General features: G+C 46.6%; 1 pseudogene; it reads right to left on the bottom strand.

The window, feature by feature from the left end:
• Positions 1-17,844: 17,844 nt before the first annotated feature.
• On the bottom strand, positions 17,845-18,021 carry LOC130285646 (U2 spliceosomal RNA; annotated as a pseudogene).
• Positions 18,022-20,929: the final 2,908 nt, after the last annotated feature.

Raw genomic sequence — 20,929 nt, 5'->3', positions numbered from 1 at the left:
GAAAGATGTTTCCTCCACGTAGGGGCAACGGGGGCAGTACCGGGTCTTGCACAGGTTGCGGGCATGCATGAATGACCTGAGAGAGAGACCTCCCATGACGGCCATCCACGACAAGTCCTTGTGTCCATTGGTAAGCCGCTTTGAGGCCACATTGTTCCAAACTGTCTCTGCAGTGGCTGCGGGGAGTCCCGGAACCAGCTCGGTCGAGTCCTTAGCTCGGATGAGCTTGTGGATTGTCTTTGGCTTCCATAGGTCTGGTTTCAGTCCTTCCAGCTGGTGCTCCCTCACAAACCGGACAACATCCCCATAGAACCAGGGAGTGTTCCAGTTGTAAGGGATGGAGCTGTCCCACTTGTCCCAGCCCAGCTGTCTCCAGAGGGGCATGAGAAGCAAGCGAGACATGGATCTGCCCGCTGAGCCAGTCTTTTCTACAAGAGTCCGCTGCACCGTGACACATGCAAAGGAGGCCCTCAGCAGAGCGGGGATGTCGGGTATTCCCTTCCCACCCTTGCGGGGTTCCTTGTACATCACGGTCCTCTTGACTCTGTCCATTTTGCCCCAGACGAAGCCAAACACTGTCCGGGTGATGGCCTTGCAAACGGTGGTATGGGGAGGCCAGGCCTGTGCGGTATATTGCAAGAAAAAGGCAAAAGTTGGGCCGTTGGTGGCGCTGGTCCTGATGAAAAGAAAGCTCTGTAGACCCTTCTCAGTGTCTAAATGTGGTTTTATTAGCACAGAAAGCAACGCGTTTCTGGTCCGAACTGGACCCTTCGTCTGGCAGTGTGCATACAACATAGTGAACAGATGCGGTTAAAATACATTCCTTACGCAACCATAAAGGTTACGTTCATTTGGCAATTCACAGACATGGTTTACGCAAGTAGCGTGGGTAAGTAGAACATCTGTAGCTGGAACTCGGTCCCGTACGAGTGCATTACTATATCTGCACTAGCCGGCCAGGGCGTCAGTAGATTACAAGGGCAATCTGATATATGTATGTGTAGGGATTACTGGGAAATAATATCGGCCGGAGATTGATATCCTTTTTAGTTACTGCGGCTGAGGGAGTAAGGATGATTTGGTAAGCGTAGCTGGAGATGCTCCTGATAGGTCAGGGGGCGGAGACCTATGTCCCGTGCGTATCACTCTGACTATTGAGCTGTCAGAACCCTTAGCGATATGGAGCGGTGGCGGAGTTGAGAAGGGGCGGATCTACAAAGGTACTGTACCAGTGCGGGTGAGTCTGCTATCGCACAGCGGGGCGATATGCAGCAGTAGTGGAGTAGAAAAAGGGCGGACCTTTGTTGGAAACGGGGCGATATGCAGCGGTATTGGAAAGGGGGCGATATACATCAGGGCGATATGCGGCAGTGGCAGTGTTGAAAAGGGGCGGACCAGTGTTGGAAGAAAATGACCAGAAAAGGGGCGGACCTATTTTGGAACATATACATCGGGGCGATATGCGGCAGTGGCAGTGTTGAAAAGGGGCGGACCAGTGTTGGAAGAAATTGACACAGAAAAGGGGCGGACCTATTTTGGAACATATAAATCGGGGCGATATGCGGCAGTGGCAGTGTTGAAAAGGGGCGGACCAGTGTTGGAAGAAAATGACACAGAAAAGGGGCGGACCTATTTTGGAAAAACTAGAAGGGTAGTGTGGCCGGCTTGATTAGAGGAACTATCACGGATTAGTGTAGAAGAGTAGTGTGACCGGCTAGATGTGCTGTGAGGCACCTAGCTAAGTGGACAATGGTTAGAATCTACTGGGTAGGGTATGCAGCAGCCGTATGAGGTATGTGGTATGGTAGAGATGGGGACAGTATTTTTTAGCCCCTATTGGGAAAAAATATATGTGTATTGCCTGGGGTAGGGGAGGGTGGGAATGGTGGTATCCCAGGTATACTCAGGTATGCCGTATGTAGGGCTGTTAGCATATAATACAGTGTGTACAGTATACCGTGTGAGGTATGTAGGACTGTCAGTAGTTGGTGTGGCATACTGGTGATGTGTGAAAGTTGGGATTGAAGGAGCAGGCAGTATTTTAAAGTATTATTTAGGGTGTGTAATAAGGATTACACAAGGATAGTTTCAGAGACTTCGTTGAGTCCAGTAGGCTGGAGAGATCCACACTTGAAAATCCAGAAGACTTCTAATCTCTTCAGTATTTCAAATCTATTCGAACGGGATTTAGGAACATGATCAACAGGGGTAACATTGAAAGGTTTAGCAATCCCTTTGTGGGCCAAGGCACAGTGCCTGGAAAGTCCATGTAAAAGGAATCCCGTCCTTATATTAAACCTGTGCTTATTTATCCTGCTGCGTAACTTTTGAGTAGTCCGCCCAATGTACTGCAGGCCGCAGCAGCATTCAATCAGGTAGATGACAAATTCCGACTCACAGGTAAGATGGTATTTTATCTGGAGGATTTCGTCCGAGGTTTTTGAGCGGAATTCTTGACGGTTATGCATAATTTCAGCACAGCATAGACATCTGGTTTTTCCGCATCTATAACTACCTGGTTTTCCTTTTTGAGTTGGTCTTGGTTGTAGTTGTCTGAGCTGGCTTGGAGCAAGGAGGTTTTTGATGGTGGGGGCCCTACGGAACGTGACTCCTGGATGTTCAGGTAGATTATCACAGAGAAGTTTGTCGCTCTCAAGGATGTGCCAGTGTTGTTGGAGAATTTTCTTGATATGATTTGAGGTTGAACTGTAGGTGGTGATAAAGTTGAGTTCCCAATTCTTGGTGGTGGTTCTTTTTGTCTTCGGTTTAAGACAGTCCTCTTGTGTCAGATTTTTAGTTTTTTCGTAGGCGTCAGATAGTAGTTTCGGGGGGTATTTTTTGGCCGTGAATCTTTTCTTGAGTATCCCAGCCTGAGTGCAGAAATCTTTTTGGTTAGAGCAGTTTTTCCTTATTCTCTTGTATTGAGAGTAGGGGATATTCTCAAGCCACTTCTTGTGATGCCCACTGGAGAAGTCAATATAGCTGTTAGTATCGACTTTTTTGAAAAAGGTAGAGGTGACGAATTTGCTGTGATCATGTGATATGATCAGGTCTAGGAACTCAATGGATGTATTGCTGGTATGTATGGTGAAGGTAATACCCCAGTGGTTTGCATTTAGGTGTTCTAAGAGGTAGTTGGTAGATGTTTCTGGACCTCGCCAGATGAAAATTAGGTCATCGATGTACCTCCGATAGAGAATGATGTTCTCCATGATGTTGCTGTGGCCCCATATATGTTCCATTTCAAACGCCCCCATAAATAGATTGGCGTAGGCCGGCGCCACCTTGGCCCCCATAGCGGTGCCCTTCTGTTGATGGTATATTCCGCCGTCATACAGAAAGAAGTTGTTTTCCAGTATAAACTGGAGACCTTCCAATAGGAACTCTCTCTGGGGTGTGGTAATTTCTTTATCTTCAGTGAGAAAAAATTCCACAGCCTTCAGTCCAAGTTGATGGTCAATATTGGTGTATAGCGACGTGACATCACAGGTGACCATGGTGTAAGAGGAATCCCATGGAATGGAGGAGAGCTGTTGTATGAGTTGAGTGGAGTCCCGGAGAAAACTCTGAAGGTTTACAACATATTTCTGCAGGTATAGATCGATAAAGTGGGCAAGGTTACTGGTGGGTGAGCTAGTGCAGGCGATGATGGGTCTACCTGGCGGTTTTTCCAATGACTTGTGTATTTTTGGTAAGTAGTAGAAGTAGGGTTTATTCTGATTATTGACAGTAAGGAATTGGTGTTCTTGTTTATTGAGGATCCTATCATCCAGGGCCCTCTGGAAGAGTGATGTGAGCCCTTTTTGTATTTTTGGGAAGGGATCTATGGATGTCTTCCCATAGAACTCATGGTCGGATAGAATACGCATGGCCTCCTCCTGGTATTGCGGGAGATCAAGAATAACCAAGCCTCCTCCTTTATCTGCTGACCGAAAAACCAGATCGTGGTTTTTCTGGAGACCTTTTAATGCCTGTAGTTCCTCTTTGTTCAAATTGGAGCGGGTGGATGGTCTCCTCTTGTTTTTGGGAAGTGATTTTAGCTCCTGGGATACCAGTTCATAGAAGGTATTGATTTGATGACCTTGGGATTGGATGGGGTAGAAAGTAGAGGGGGCACGCACCGATTGGTGTTTTATTGGATCATCATTGCTCTGGTCGCAGGAGGTGGAGGCTTGATGTATCGTATTCTTGTTCTTCAAGATATTAAAATGCCTCTTGAGGGTGAGTTTGCGTATAAATCTCTGAAGGTCCAGAAAAAGTTGAAACTGATCTGACTGGTATGTTGGGCAGAATGAGAGTCCTCGTTTTAGGAGGGATATCTCATAAGGATTCAACTTGTATTGAGATAGGTTGAAAATCTGTACTGTTTCTTCTGTGGTATTAGAGGGATCAGCAGTTAATGCTGTATTCTTCCTCTTTTTACCTCCTCTGCTCCCTCTAATTCTTTTTTTCTTTTTTGTGTCTTTGTCTGAGGTTTCCGAGGTTCGAAGATGGGGGCCATGGGTGTCCGAGGAGGAGGTGGATGGCAGTCCTGGCCAACCTCTAAAAAAGGAATGGACTCTTGGCAGGGTTCTGTGGTGCCGAGAGGTGTCGGATGGTGATCCGGATTTATAGACATATTGGTAGTTGTTGCACTCTTTAGGAAGGGAACCAGTGTGGACTGGTTTCCAGTGTTATCCACCACAACGATATTTAGGTCCTGATTCGGTATTAGAGTGCTGGTGGGGTCTGGAAAGTCATAGACTGAAAGGTCCAGCAGTTGGTTGATGGTGTTGTTTGGGCTATTTATGCTTCTATCCAAAGTAGTATTCAGATTTGTCGGGGAGCTCGTGCTGGCTATTTCATTCTTTTGAAGGATGGCTTCATATTTTTTCTTGAAACTAAGTCCGGCTTGTAAAAGCTTCAGCATTGGTGTATGCGATTGTTCCGGTGTTACAGTTTCACATTGGAGGTTAGTATTAATATCTTGCTTCTCAGGGGTTTTTATCTCCCCAGTTCCCTCTTTGTCGCTGTTGATAATAGTGGCAGGTTCCTTGTCGGAGGACACTAGCGCACCAGCGGTCTCCTTTTGGATAGTAGGTTCCATTTTTGTCGTTTTCAGTTGTTTTGATTGTTGCTCATTGATGTCAGATGTTTCCCTTTTTCTTTTAAAGTTGCTATTTAAAAAGGATTTTGTATGTCCTTCTTTTTTGTGAGAATGAGTTCTAGAGTGGAGTCTGTCTCTAGGGTTATGATATTTATGATTTTTGTTGTGTGTGTTTTTTGAGTACATGGTAGTGGCACTGTATGTTTTTGATGTGGCCTGGGTAGGGTTGGCAATGGGATGTTGGCAAACTTCCTCTGATGGATACTGGTTGTCAGGCAGTTTGTTGGGTAGAGATGTATTCTCTCTCCAATTCCAAGGGTCTCCCCTTAGGTAATCGCCCCTATCCCTATTTAGTTTTTTGACTTTTTTATCTATGATCTCAGTTTCTAGTTTGGTAAGTCTACCAGTAATATTGTGGTTAATATAGAGGAAATCATGGTGCAGACGGAATTTTTTGAGTTTTCCCACAGTTTCCTCTATATGAGAATTGGCATCAATGCACAGTTTTTGTCTTTTCTCAACAAGCATACACAGCATATTAAAAGTACTATTGTCCATTAATTTGTACCATTCTTGAGAATACACTTCGTCGTCAACAAAAGTGGGTTTGAACGTTAGTCTAAGTCCCCTCGGGGTGATTTTCTCAGTCAGATAGATGTGGAGGAAAGAAACATCTACCTGATGCTGGAGTTCTGTCTTAAGTAGTTGTTCCAAAGAATTGAAAAGTTCTGTCATAGTCTTAGTTTCTACGTCTGAAAAAATCCGATCCTCAGAGGTCGCCGCGGTGGTGCTGCTTCTGCGGGTAGCGGTTCCTCTGGTTAGTCTGCTTATTTGTTGTTCACGCAGGCCAATCCTGTTCTTATAGTAATCCATAGTTTGTAGGGTCCTTCACTTAGGGTCAGCAATTCCAGAGCTTCAGCTCAAACCGGTCGAATATAGAACCCACCGTGGTACATATAGAAAGTAGAAGAAAAAAACAGGGATATGCGCCCCTAGTGAAGGATGTTTATAGGTGAGATGAAAACAAGTTAAGTTGCAACACTCACCTATTTTCGTTGTGCTGAGAGCGCAACATCTGTGATAGCCTTAGGTGATGTCTCAGGTCTGCAGCCACGGTCCTCAGGAGCAAAGGTGATGTCCCAGCAGTGTAAATAACAAGAAAAAGGCAAAAGTTGGGCCGTTGGTGGCGCTGGTCCTGATGAAAAGAAAGCTCTGTAGACCCTTCTCAGTGTCTAAATGTGGTTTTATTAGCACAGAAAGCAACGCGTTTCTGGTCCGAACTGGACCCTTCGTCTGGCAGTGTGCATACAACATAGTGAACAGATGCGGTTAAAATACATTCCTTACGCAACCATAAAGGTTACGTTCATTTGGCAATTCACAGACATGGTTTACGCAAGTAGCGTGGGTAAGTAGAACATCTGTAGCTGGAACTCGGTCCCGTACGAGTGCATTACTATATCTGCACTAGCCGGCCAGGGCGTCAGTAGATTACAAGGGCAATCTGATATATGTATGTGTAGGGATTACTGGGAAATAATATCGGCCGGAGATTGATATCCTTTTTAGTTACTGCGGCTGAGGGAGTAAGGATGATTTGGTAAGCGTAGCTGGAGATGCTCCTGATAGGTCAGGGGGCGGAGACCTATGTCCCGTGCGTATCACTCTGACTATTGAGCTGTCAGAACCCTTAGCGATATGGAGCGGTGGCGGAGTTGAGAAGGGGCGGATCTACAAAGGTACTGTACCAGTGCGGGTGAGTCTGCTATCGCACAGCGGGGCGATATGCAGCAGTAGTGGAGTAGAAAAAGGGCGGACCTTTGTTGGAAACGGGGCGATATGCAGCGGTATTGGAAAGGGGGCGATATACATCAGGGCGATATGCGGCAGTGGCAGTGTTGAAAAGGGGCGGACCAGTGTTGGAAGAAATTGACCAGAAAAGGGGCGGACCTATTTTGGAACATATACATCGGGGCGATATGCGGCAGTGGCAGTGTTGAAAAGGGGCGGACCAGTGTTGGAAGAAATTGACACAGAAAAGGGGCGGACCTATTTTGGAACATATAAATCGGGGCGATATGCGGCAGTGGCAGTGTTGAAAAGGGGCGGACCAGTGTTGGAAGAAAATGACACAGAAAAGGGGCGGACCTATTTTGGAAAAACTAGAAGGGTAGTGTGGCCGGCTTGATTAGAGGAACTATCACGGATTAGTGTAGAAGAGTGGTGTGACCGGCTAGATGTGCTGTGAGGCACCTAGCTAAGTGGACAATGGTTAGAATCTACTGGGTAGGGTATGCAGCAGCCGTATGAGGTATGTGGTATGGTAGAGATGGGGACAGTATTTTTTAGCCCCTATTGGGAAAAAATATATGTGTATTGCCTGGGGTAGGGGAGGGTGGGAATGGTAGTATCCCAGGTATACTCAGGTATGCCGTATGTAGGGCTGTTAGCATATAATACAGTGTGTACAGTATACCGTGTGAGGTATGTAGGACTGTCAGTAGTTGGTGTGGCATACTGGTGATGTGTGAAAGTTGGGATTGAAGGAGCAGGCAGTATTTTAAAGTATTATTTAGGGTGTGTAATAAGGATTACACAAGGATAGTTTCAGAGACTTCGTTGAGTCCAGTAGGCTGGAGAGATCCACACTTGAAAATCCAGAAGACTTCTAATCTCTTCAGTATTTCAAATCTATTCGAACGGGATTTAGGAACATGATCAACAGGGGTAACATTGAAAGGTTTAGCAATCCCTTTGTGGGCCAAGGCACAGTGCCTGGAAAGTCCATGTAAAAGGAATCCCGTCCTTATATTAAACCTGTGCTTATTTATCCTGCTGCGTAACTTTTGAGTAGTCCGCCCAATGTACTGCAGGCCGCAGCAGCATTCAATCAGGTAGATGACAAATTCCGACTCACAGGTAAGATGGTATTTTATCTGGAGGATTTCGTCCGAGGTTTTTGAGCGGAATTCTTGACGGTTATGCATAATTTCAGCACAGCATAGACATCTGGTTTTTCCGCATCTATAACTACCTGGTTTTCCTTTTTGAGTTGGTCTTGGTTGTAGTTGTCTGAGCTGGCTTGGAGCAAGGAGGTTTTTGATGGTGGGGGCCCTACGGAACGTGACTCCTGGATGTTCAGGTAGATTATCACAGAGAAGTTTGTCGCTCTCAAGGATGTGCCAGTGTTGTTGGAGAATTTTCTTGATATGATTTGAGGTTGAACTGTAGGTGGTGATAAAGTTGAGTTCCCAATTCTTGGTGGTGGTTCTTTTTGTCTTCGGTTTAAGACAGTCCTCTTGTGTCAGATTTTTAGTTTTTTCGTAGGCGTCAGATAGTAGTTTCGGGGGGTATTTTTTGGCCGTGAATCTTTTCTTGAGTATCCCAGCCTGAGTGCAGAAATCTTTTTGGTTAGAGCAGTTTTTCCTTATTCTCTTGTATTGAGAGTAGGGGATATTCTCAAGCCACTTCTTGTGATGCCCACTGGAGAAGTCAATATAGCTGTTAGTATCGACTTTTTTGAAAAAGGTAGAGGTGACGAATTTGCTGTGATCATGTGATATGATCAGGTCTAGGAACTCAATGGATGTATTGCTGGTATGTATGGTGAAGGTAATACCCCAGTGGTTTGCATTTAGGTGTTCTAAGAGGTAGTTGGTAGATGTTTCTGGACCTCGCCAGATGAAAATTAGGTCATCGATGTACCTCCGATAGAGAATGATGTTCTCCATGATGTTGCTGTGGCCCCATATATGTTCCATTTCAAACGCCCCCATAAATAGATTGGCGTAGGCCGGCGCCACCTTGGCCCCCATAGCGGTGCCCTTCTGTTGATGGTATATTCCGCCGTCATACAGAAAGAAGTTGTTTTCCAGTATAAACTGGAGACCTTCCAATAGGAACTCTCTCTGGGGTGTGGTAATTTCTTTATCTTCAGTGAGAAAAAATTCCACAGCCTTCAGTCCAAGTTGATGGTCAATATTGGTGTATAGCGACGTGACATCACAGGTGACCATGGTGTAAGAGGAATCCCATGGAATGGAGGAGAGCTGTTGTATGAGTTGAGTGGAGTCCCGGAGAAAACTCTGAAGGTTTACAGCATATTTCTGCAGGTATAGATCGATAAAGTGGGCAAGGTTACTGGTGGGTGAGCTATCACAGATGTTGCGCTCTCAGCACAACGAAAATAGGTGAGTGTTGCAACTTAACTTGTTTTCATCTCACCTATAAACATCCTTCACTAGGGGCGCATATCCCTGTTTTTTTCTTCTACTTTCTATGTGCGGTATATTGGAGCACAGGCAAAACTTCACTCCGCAGGACAAGTGCCTTGCCTTCCATCGTGAGCTTTCTGGAGCTCCACAGTCCGATCTTTGAGTTTATCCTTCCTAGTCGGTCTTGCCAAGACTTAAGGGCCGCTCCTTCCTTCCCGAACCAGACTCCAAGAATTTGAATGAAGTCCGGCTTAATAGTAAAGGGGAAGGGGGCGGAAGAAGCCAGGTGCCACTCCCCGAAGAGCATGGCCTCCGACTTCCCGCAGTTGACTTTTGCCCCCGAAGCTCTGCCGAAGTCCTCGCAGGTCTGGACGAGTGCAGTCACCGAACGCTGGTCAGCGCAGAAGACGGTCACGTCGTCCATGTAGAGCGAGCACTTGACCTCGTGGCGATCTGGTCCTGGTGCGGTGATCCCTCTGATCTCTCCATTCTGCCGGATAGTCTCAGCGAAGAGCTCTATAACACAAACAAAAAGGAGAGGTGAAAGAGGGCAGCCTTGTCTAACCCCTGAAAGAATAGGAAAGGGGTCAGTCTTCCAGCCGTTCACCAACACCGTGCTGTAAATGTCAAAATACATAACGTTAACAAAAGAGCAAAACATCTTCCCCAGACCCAGCCTGCGCAAAACCCTGTCCATGAATGCGTGGGAGACACGGTCGAACGCCTTCTCCTGATCTAAGCTGACCAGGGCGGCGCGGCCCCCGCGGTCCTGGATGTAATGGACCGTGTCTCTCACAAGGGCAAGGCTGTCGGCAATCCTGCGGCCAGGAATGCTGCAGGTCTGGTCCGGATGGACGATCTGCCCCATGACAGGTTTCAGCCTGTTGGCCAGCACCTTCGCGAGGATCTTGTAGTCCACGTTCAGGAGAGAGATGGGACGCCAGTTTTTCAGGTCACATCTCTCCCCCTTCCGCTTATACAAGATCGTGATCATCCCTTCCCTCAACGACGGAGGCATTCTGCCCCCCACCACCATCTCCTCGTACACCTCCAACAGGTCCGGACAGATCAGGTCACCCAGCGCTACGTAGAGCTCGGCCGGGAGACCGTCACTGCCCGGGGTCCTGCCGGGCTTAAAGGATTTAGCGGCAGAGAGCAGCTCCCCCACCGTCAAGGGATCGTCCATAGCCGCCGCACCTGCGGGATCAACAACGTTAGTGACACCTGACAGGAACCTCTCGGCGGCTTCGGGGTCGGATGACTTGGGGGCGTAGAGGTTGCTGTAGAAGTCGTGGACGACCCCCATCACTTCCTCCTTGCCGCTCCTCATGTGTCCGGTCTCATCTCGTAGCTCAGTCAGGGGCGTGTGGCCGGCATGGAGCTTCCTGAAAAAGAAAGAGTTACATTTCTCACCCTTCTCCAGGTTCTCCACCTTGGAACGAAAGACGATTCGCTTGGATTCCTCCTCAAAGTGCCTTTTCAAGCTCTTTTTGGTCTCCTCCAGCTCCTCCCTGACGTCCCAGCCACACTGGAGCAGGTCCTGCAGGGACCGCAGCTCGCGCTGCAGTTTCCTCAAGTCCCACTTCTTCGCACACGCCTGTTGTCTGCCTTTTGCCTGAAAGAAACAACGGGATTCGACTTTAACATATTCCCACCAATCGCTGATGCACTTGAACAGACATTTGTCATTTCGCCATACAAGGTAAGCATCCCTAAGTTCCTCCATGACCTCCCTCTGCTCCAACAGGGCACAATTCAACTTCCAGGAGCCCGGGCCAGGTGGGAATCCATGGCCCAGAGTCCCCCGGAATCGAATGGCCCTGTGGTCAGAGAAGAAGCAGGGGACCATAGAGTACGACACCTTTCTGACTGCTCTCGAAGTGAAGATGAAGTCTATCCGAGAACGGAGCGAGCCATCGGGGCGGCTCCACGTATAGTTTACGGAGCCGTTCCCGATGGACCCGACAACGTCCTGCAAGGATGCCTCCGTCACCATCTCAATCAGCAGTTTAGACGTCAAGTCCAGGTTGGCGGATGTGCCAGAACTGCGCCCGTCCACCTCAATGGGGCAGTTGAAGTCACCACCCAACACTACTGCTCTAGTGGTGGCGAGTTCAGCCCGCAGGGCCTGGAGAACCTCCAGTCGGACATCCCTCTCAGGGGAGGCATACACGTTGATGAGCCGCACGGGCTCACCCGCCCAGGAACCGTCTGCGACAAGAAGTCTGCCACAGACGAGCTCCCGGACGGAATCAAGTGCAAAGTTACCTCCCCTGATCAGGATGGCCACCCCCGCAGACCTATTGTCGCCCCCACCAGACCAGTAGGAAGGGCCGTGAGGCCACTGCCTGGCCAGATGGTTGTAAGACCTAGAAGCAGACAAAGCACATTCCTGCAACATGTAAACATCACACCTCTGGGAATCTAAGAACGTAAGAACAGTCTGAAATCTAAACCAAGCTCTAATACTCCTCACATTAATGCAGAAGATGTTGAGATCAGCCATGGGAATAAAAAGAGAGGTTAGTTCTGATACTAGTTACCAGTCTGGTCGGACGGGTCCTCTTCTCTGGTGCCTGTCGGCTCGTGTGGCTTCTCGTAGCGCCCTTCCAAGAACTCGTCGTAGACCGTGTTGGACGGAGTGTCCAGGATTTTCTTAACCTCTGGGTCCTGCAGCAGCTCCTCCATAGATTGAGCTTGGACTGGCTCTGCTTGGACCTGCTCCACTTGGGCCTGCTCCATCACCTCCTCTCCTTCTGAAGCCTCAAGGCTCTCGCAGACCTGCTCCATCTCCTCCTCCTCATCTGAAGCTTGAGGGGTCTCGCAGGTCTCGATTATCTTTCTTTTGTGGGACTCTTCTGATACGTTGTCCCTTCCTTTCCTCTTCCTCTGTATGGTACCTGGGGGAGGAAGCACAGGAAAGTCCTCCGAAGGGCGGGCACCAGCAGCTGGAGGGGGGTTAGGTGCTGCTGGGCCAGGAGAGAAAGGAGGCTGGGTGGGGCGGGGGGCAGGAGAGAGTGCCCGGGCAGGGGAGGACGGGGCAGGGGTGGGCCGGGCAGGGGAGGACGGGGCAGGGGTGGGCCGGGCAGGGGAGGACGGGGCAGGGGTGGGCCGGGGTGGGGTACGGGGGGCAGGGGTGGGCCGGGGTGGGGTACGGGGGGCAGGGGTGGGGCGGGATGGGGCAGGAGGGGCGGGGGTGGGACGGGATGGGGCAGGAGGGGCAGGGGTGGGACGGGATGGGGCAGGAGGGGCAGGGGTGGGACGGGATGGGGCAGGGGTGGGGCGGGATGGGGCAGGGGTGGGGCGGGATGGGGCAGGAGATGGGGCGGGAGGGGCAGGGGATGGGGCGGGAGGGGCAGGGGAGGGGCGGGACGGAGCAGGGGTGGTGGCTTTCGCCTTCTTACCCTCCTTGGTCGGCTTGGCCATCCGTGGTGTTGGCTCCGGAGCTGGGGCTGGCTTCGGTGCTCTCGCTGCCACAGATGCCCATGTTCTCTCCCTCTGGGGGCAGTCCTTGTAGCTGTGGGCTGCCAGTCCGCAGAGGTTGCAGGTCTTGCTCTTGGGGCAGTCCTTGGTCGTGTGACCTGTCACACGGCAATACCTGCAGGCATCCTCCGTACAGTCCTTGCCCTCGTGGCCCATCTTGCCACATCTCCTGCAGGTCTGCGGCATGTCCGGGTAGAAGATAAGTCCTGTGGAGTTGCCCAAGGAAAATGTCGTTGGCAGGTGCTGTAGTCCGTCTGGAGAAGCAGGGTTCTTGTTGAGTCTGACGACCACAGACCACTTGCAGGTCCAGTATCCGAGTGAGTTCAGGATGCGGGTGGGCTCCCTCACCACGGTGCAGAAGCGCTTCAGGAAGGTCGAGATGTCCGTGCCTGGGGTGTGTGGGTTCCGCATTGAGACCGTCACCCGCCTCTCCTCTCTTTGAATAAGGCAGTTGCCCACAAAGCGAGAGAAAGGGGATTCGGGACTCGCCGCTTTCACCACCTCCCAGTATCTTCTACAGGTCCCAATGGTGGCAAAGGTGATGTAGAAGATTCCCGAAAAGAAGGTTGCTATTCCCAGGGTGTCAGCCGTGGGGAAGCCTTGATCCGCCAGCATCTTCTTGCAGAACACGTCGTGGGACATGTCCGGCACCCTTCCGTCCACGGGCTTGAGCTTCAAGGCAACAGTCTGCCTCATCCAGGGCTCCAGGGTTGGAGCTTCCAGGTTAGGAATTCTGCCGCCCTTCTGCCTTGCCGTGGTGGAGGTTGAAGCTTGCTGGGGTTGGGGCTGGACCTCCAGGCCTTGCCCTGCAGCCTCCTGGGTGGACTTGCTGGTTGAGGCCATGGCTTCTTCCAGCAGGCTCTTTTCCGCTTCCTTGCTTGCTTGTGGAGAGAGGCTTCGCAGTCTTCTTTCCCGGGTGGGAGGAGCTATGCAGATCCGGTCCCGGTGGGAGGAGCTATGCAAATCCTTCTCCAGAGGCAGCGAGTTTCTTCGAAAAGATTCTGCGCCGCCTTCCTCTTCGCCGCTGTTCCGGAATTCACCGCCGATTCCCTTCTTCCAGGTTCTTCGTCGGCTTCTTCCGGAGCTGCAGTCTTCAAGATCTTCTCCTTCTTCAGATGTTCCGAGGCAGGCAGGAGATGATCTTCAGGTGGTATGCTCTAGAGAAATGCGGTTCTAATAAGAACGAAAAGTACTGCAATCGTACTACGCAAAATCTCTACCACAATGCTTGGAGTTCTTCAGACCGTAGCGATCATGGTATCTCCCCTGCCAGGTGATTTAATTAAATTTCAGGTGATTTAATTAAAACACCCACACCATCATTCTTATTCACTGAACTCCCAGACCACACACACCGACCATACACCCATTCATCCTGACTTACCGCGAACTCAATACCACATTCCTGCAAACAGAAAATTGAAGCATTCTCTTGTGCTAAAAAACTTAAAATAGCAGCTCTCCTAGCCTTATTTTTAAATACTCTCACATTTTGAGAACAAATAATAATGCTCATAACTATATACAAACACAAAGCAGGTATAACATAACCATTAGAAAATAGGTGATTCACTACCTGATATCATTTGCATATCAAGTCCCGGCAAACCTATTGAGAACACATAGTAAAAGACAAAGCAGGTATAACAAAGTCATTAGAAAACAGGTGCTTCACCACCTGATAACATTTCATATCAAGTCCCGGCATATCTATTCACCACTTTCAGCAGTCTCCATAATGTCCGTTTCCAGCACTTCAAATGTGTTCCTGGTTTCTGGCGCCAAATTCGTACTCTCCTCACCACGTCTTTTTTTGGCGGACTTCCCACCATGCACCAGCTTGAAGCCATCATTATTTTCATCCTGGACATTATGTTTCCCACCACCCTCCCTGTTACACAAACTAGTCTCTCCAGAGGACTGAAAATCCTCTATGTTAGCAGGATCAGAGGGATGAACAGATTCAGCTGTGTGAACAGGGCTCTGCACTCCCTCAATCACCTCCTCCAGCTTCCTAAAGGCATCAGCCACAGCAACTTGTACATCCACAGGTTTCTGAGGAATAACTTTCAGTTTTTGAGGGGCCAACTTCCTCACAATTTCCTCCCCTCTTGCAGCACTTGCATAGCTTGGTCTTTTTGTACCAGGACAGTCTTTATAAACATGCCCTTCCTCACGGCACAGGTCACATTTTTTTGTGTTGGGGCAACTCCCCGCATGGTGACCAGTACCATTACAGTTCCGGCACACCTGTCCCTTAAGGCAGCTCTCTTTCACGTGGCCAAAAGAAAAACAATTGCGGCAATAATAAGGCTGTCCAGCATATGATAAATATCCCCTATGTCCAGCAACAGAAAAACTAGCTGGGGGATGTTTAAAGCCACCAACACAACTGGGATCCACTTTCAGCTTCACAACAAATTTATATTTGCAATTAAAGATTCCCAGTACATTGGTCTGTTTTTCACCTCCACGCACAGAGTCACAATATTGGCGCAGAAAACTTTCAATTATAGCCACATCCGTGAAAGGGTTATAAACATGCACAAGGACAGTTTTTTCATGAAACCCAAACAAAGGAGTAATCTTCACTCCCTCCATCATGGGGTCCTTGCTGAAATTTCTCAAACGTTCATAAACATCAAGGCACCTACCTTCCTGCTCAAAGGTGACCTCATAAGAACCCTTGCGAGGAGCCTCATTAACGCTGAATATTTCTGACTTGTCCACTCCAAGCTTCAGCATGATGATGTCCCGAACCAGGTAAACAACATTGTTCTTCACAGCACTTCCGGGATCCACCTCCAAACGAATGGTATTCTTCAGACCAGCCATCTCTCCAGGCAGAACTGTCGGCACGAAACCACAGAAAGAGAATCCCTTCCAGCAAACTGGGTAAACCCAGAGATCGCACCCTCAGGCAAGACCAAGGCAACTGCACTTGATCTTAGCCAAAAGGCCGAGAAGCGATAACCGTGAAAGGGGCGGGCCCAACAAGGTCCCCTTCATGGGCACTATCACTGCTTGCTGTCAGGGAGGCTGCCAGACAATTTTCCATGCACACTCTGGGCTGGGGGGCAGTCAACCACCAGTACACACAGCAGAACCTAAACCCATACCATTATTGCTAAGCAGCAAGACAGGGGCCCATTGCACTCCCACGGGGCCTTTTTAAATGCAATCCATAACCCGGATTTGCCAGGAACCCTTCTTACTCCTCCTACTTGCATGTGACACTGGGCTTAGGATCTGCATAGGAAACACACACACACAAGCACACACCTACCTTTGTTGCCTGCAGATGCCTCCTTGGCTGTCCCCAAACGGTATCAAACCAACACCCACGGGAAGCTGTAAGCATAGAGGACATGCCTGCACCCCATTGGACTTACCTGTGTGGGTTAAATCCGGGTTATTTGACAACCTATGGCGGTGATGGTTCTGCTCAGGCAGAGCAGTGCTGATGCTCCTCATAAAGCTGTCGCTGCTGTGAAGGTTCTAGGTGACATCACAAATCCCTATGGTTACATACACAACAAAGCTGGGTTGTTGTTGTTTACACTCTGCAAGGCCTGTGGAAGTGAGTGACATCATAGCACTGTAGTTCTGAGGGTTCTAGATGGATGCAACAATCTCCTGTTGCTTCTATGAAGGCCATAATAGACGACATCACCAAACAGCTCCATAGTCACATACACAGCAAAGGAGAGATGTTGTTTACACCTAGTGATGTCAGTGGTATTGAGTGACATCACAGCACAGTGCTAAGGCTCCTGGGCCTGGACACAGCAGCGGCTGCAATATCTCAACGGAGAATACGTTTATATATATATGTGTGTGTGTGCGCGTATATATATATATATATATATATATATATATATATATATATATATTTCTCCGCCGAAATCACTTTTAAACCCATTTCCACCTTTTTTTCCCTTCTCTTCCTCTTACTTTTTTTTCACGTTTTTTTAAGTTTTTCTCCTTTTCGCCTCTTTTCTGGGCGTATTATTCTTCTTTTTCTTCTTTTTTTTCGTCTAATGCATACCCCATCAGTGCAGCAATGCTTATTCAATACCGCCAGCAGATGGAGACACTGGGGGATAATTTTCTAAGGATTTATACTGATTTTTCCTGTCTGAATTTGTCGCACAGAAAGTTGCAGGACAAATATGTGTGACATTTCTGCGACTTTAGCTTCTAGAGCATTTTTACAACATTATACATAGGTGCTGAATACATAAAAAGCGACTGTTCAGCGACAGACAAGTCGCATCGGCTGAAAGTAGGCCAGAATGTCAGTCCATGTTGGAGCAGGTTTAGATACAGTCTAAAGCATAGATCTCAAAGTCTGTGCACAGAATTTAGCAAGGGCCTCGCACCTTCTGATGCATCAGGTAGGTGCACAATAGCATAGCTTAACCCTCTGTACTTTGGTCTATATTGATGCGGGACATAGACAGCCAGCTGATGACCAATCCATTAGTGCAATGGATGGCTGGAAGCATTTGTCTTTGCCTTTGCAATACCACAGAAGCAATGCATGGTCAATGTACAGCAATGACACACCTGTGTGAACAGCCAGGAGACCCCCCCCCATGTTATGTTACATAGTTACATAGTTAGTACGGTCGAAAAAAGACATATGTCCATCAAATTCCACCAGGGAATTAAGGGGTAGGGGTGTGGCGCGATATTGGGGAAGGGATGAGATTTTATATTTCTTCATAAGCATTAATCTTATTTTGTCAATTAGGAACATTCAGCACCCACCCGCTATCAAGGCAGCTGCCTATCATGTCATGCCCTACCTGCACAGGTGTGCTGGCTACTCAAATGATCCAATTAAGGAGGCCATTTAGTCAGCAGCAGCAGAAGTCCTGTGCCTGGACGCTCCAACAGCGGCCAGACACAAGCAGAAGCAGAAGTAGCAGAAGCAGCAGCAGCACCACCTTTTGTTTTTTGGCTGCAGCAGCAGCAAGGCCCACAGGGCTGGCTAGCTGGCTAGCCAGCAAGCAGGTAACAATGAAAGTAGGAATCTTTCTTTTTAACCCTGTAAGGGGGTGGTGCACTGTACCCGAAGATACTGCCATATCGGGTCAATGCATAGGGCGACGGAAGCAAGCTTCGAAATCGGCTCCCGTTCTCAAAAATCCATTTAATATATGGTCCCCAGATAGGGGACGTATCAGATATTAAACTGATAAGAACAGATTTTTTTACTTTTAGATATAATATTCTTAGACTAATAGACCTTACGCAGTCCAGATTACACTTAGTCTGCTAAAAGCATATTCCACAGATGTAGATTCCAAAGACTTTTAGCCACTTTGTGACCTAATCTTTTTTTATCCAATAAATAGAAAACATACATCTCACTAAGAGCTAGGCGAACACAATCTTTAGAGGTAATAGTGTCTCTTTTAAAAAGAAGAATATTCCTTGTCTTCCATAGTGCAATTTTAATACAATTTATACTAATCCACAAAACCCGAGACTTCTCCACAGATAAAACATTATAAAATCCATATAAAATAACTTCATGATTTAAAAAATTAAGATCAGAAATGAATTTTAGTAAGGGTCCTATCAAATGCCATATCTCTTGGGCGTAAAAACAGTTCCAAAAAATGTGTAAAACTGTTTCCTCACTAGGACACCCCATTCTCGGGCACTTTGCACTACGACACAATCCTCTTCTGTGTTGGAATTCTCTGGTAGGCAAACATTGATGTGCTATCTGCCAGGCCAGATCTTTTAAGTCATTAGATAAGAATCCCATATTCACCATCCTCCAAACTCTTAGAGATTTCTCAGTGGAATAATTAGATATTAAGCAAATCTGTTCTATCTTCCTGATTTCAGGAACTAATTTTCGTGCATTACTACAAATTTCTTGACTAAAATTAGCAATGCCATAAATACGAATAATCTTTTCTAAAACCACATAGTGCGCTGGGGGAATAAATAAGATTGGGGACGTTAAAGGTAAGGTTATCCACTTTCTTTTTCTAAAAATGTGACCTGCAGCATATTTTAAAAAATAAGACCAATAACAGTTTCTTTGCAAGCCATTAAAACACATAGAAAAAAAGTGAATATATAAAAACCTTTTTAAATCAGGCACATCCTTACCCCCCAATTTCTTTGTCTTCATCATTACATCTCTCCTGAGTTTATCCATTTTAGACCCCCATAAAAAATGAAAGCAAATCTTGTTTAAAAACTTTAAGGTGCGTTCACTCGGTGGGAAAACCAAGCTTAAATATAGCATGATAGGTAGCAACAAAGCTTTCATTATCAGTACTTTTCCTTCTATTGTTAATTTCCTCATTTTCCAAAAACTTATTTTCTTTTGCACTTTCTCTTTGACGATGGACCAGCTTTCCTCTCCATTATTTTCATTGTCAAAGATGACACCCAAGATTTTGATTTTATCATATTGCACATTCACCTCCGTATTGCCCCAATTCCCCATTGCAAAGCAATCACATTTATTTTTATTTAATTTGAAGCCAGAGCCCTCACAAAAAAATTCTGTCCGTCTGATAGCACGTTTCAGGGATGGTTCATCTGAACATAGAATATTAACATCATCCATATATGCTATCGTCTTTACACTCTGTCCTCCACTTCCAGGGATTGGCACTCCTCTAATGAGCTTATCTTTTCTCAAAACATTCAACAGAGGTTCTATTGCACATATGAAAAGAATGGGTGATAGGGGGCACCCCTGTTTCACCCCAGACTGTAAACATACCTCTTGGGATAAAAAAACGTTAATTAAAATACGACTAAAACAGTTTTTATATAAAAGTGCAATTTTTCCAACAATAAAATCAGGAAAATTCATTTTCTTTAAAACCAACCATAAAAAATCATGAGAAACACGGTCATAAGCCTTTTGAAAATCCAAGGATAAAATTGCCAATTTCTGATCACATTGTTTCTGATACCATAAAACATCTTTTACAAGGTTTAGATGATCACTTATTTTCCTTCCAGGTACTCCGCATACTTGGTCACTGTGTAAAACCTTAGCAATTACCTGCTTGAGCCTATTTGCTAAAATTTTTGCTAAAACCTTATAGTCTGTATTTAGCAGGGTAATAGGCCTCCAATTTTCTAATTTAGAGATGTCTCCTTTTTTAAAAATCAGAGTAACAACACCATCTCTCCAGGACGCAGGTAAAATCTCAGATTTAAAAGCACAGTTAAAAATACCTAAAAGATCATCTTTTAAAATGGACCAAAAACACAGATAAAATTCAACTGGCAACCCATCCGAACCAGGTGTTTTACCATTTAAAAAACTCTTAAAAGTGCTTAAAAGTTCAGGTAAAAAGATTTCATCACAAAGGCTCTCTTGTCCAGTTTTGTCAAGTTTTGAATCCAAGGTATCTAAAACATCATTAGTAAAGGAAATATCAATATCTTTTTTATTAAAAAGCTCCTGATAAAATACTTGTGCTTCTCGCAACATCTCTTCATTAGTTATCTTCCCTTCTATTACAGATATCATTTCTTTCTTTCCCACCACCTTCTTAAAAAAGAATCTCGAACACTTTTCATCATTCTCCAGACATTGCACCTTGCTGTTAAAAATCATTTCTTTTCCTTTTTGACTAATGGCATTTTTTATTTCATTCTTTGTCTGAGCAATAACATCATCCATCTCAAGCCCGGCTTGCTTTAGTTTATAATATGTTTGGATTTTAGTGTTTAACATTTTAAACCATAACTTTTTCTCCTTAGCCTTTTGGATGCCCACACGGATAAAAAACTGTTTAGTCCACTTTTTAACATCCTCCCACCAATCCAAAATATTTTTATATTGGGATTGACGCAATCTCCATTTGTTATAAGCAGCAATAAAATCATTTTTTGTTTTCATGTCCTCTAATAAAGTAGTGTTGAGCTTCCAAACGCCTCTGCCTTTCTCTAGGCCAGGTAAAGTGACATGTGCATATAATAACTTATGATCAGAGAAAATATTCGATAAAAGAGAAACATCAACTAGATTAAAACTTTCCGATAAAAAAATAAAATCAATCCTGGATTTGCAGACATTATTTTCCCATGTGTAACCAGGGTCGTCTGGGTATTTTCTCCTCCAGACATCGGTAAAGTTAAAATCCTCAGTCAT

This window comes from Hyla sarda, chromosome 8, assembly GCF_029499605.1.
Source record: "Hyla sarda isolate aHylSar1 chromosome 8, aHylSar1.hap1, whole genome shotgun sequence".
Lineage (NCBI taxonomy): Eukaryota > Metazoa > Chordata > Amphibia > Anura > Hylidae > Hyla > Hyla sarda.
This window is presented reverse-complemented; position numbering and strand designations above follow the sequence as displayed.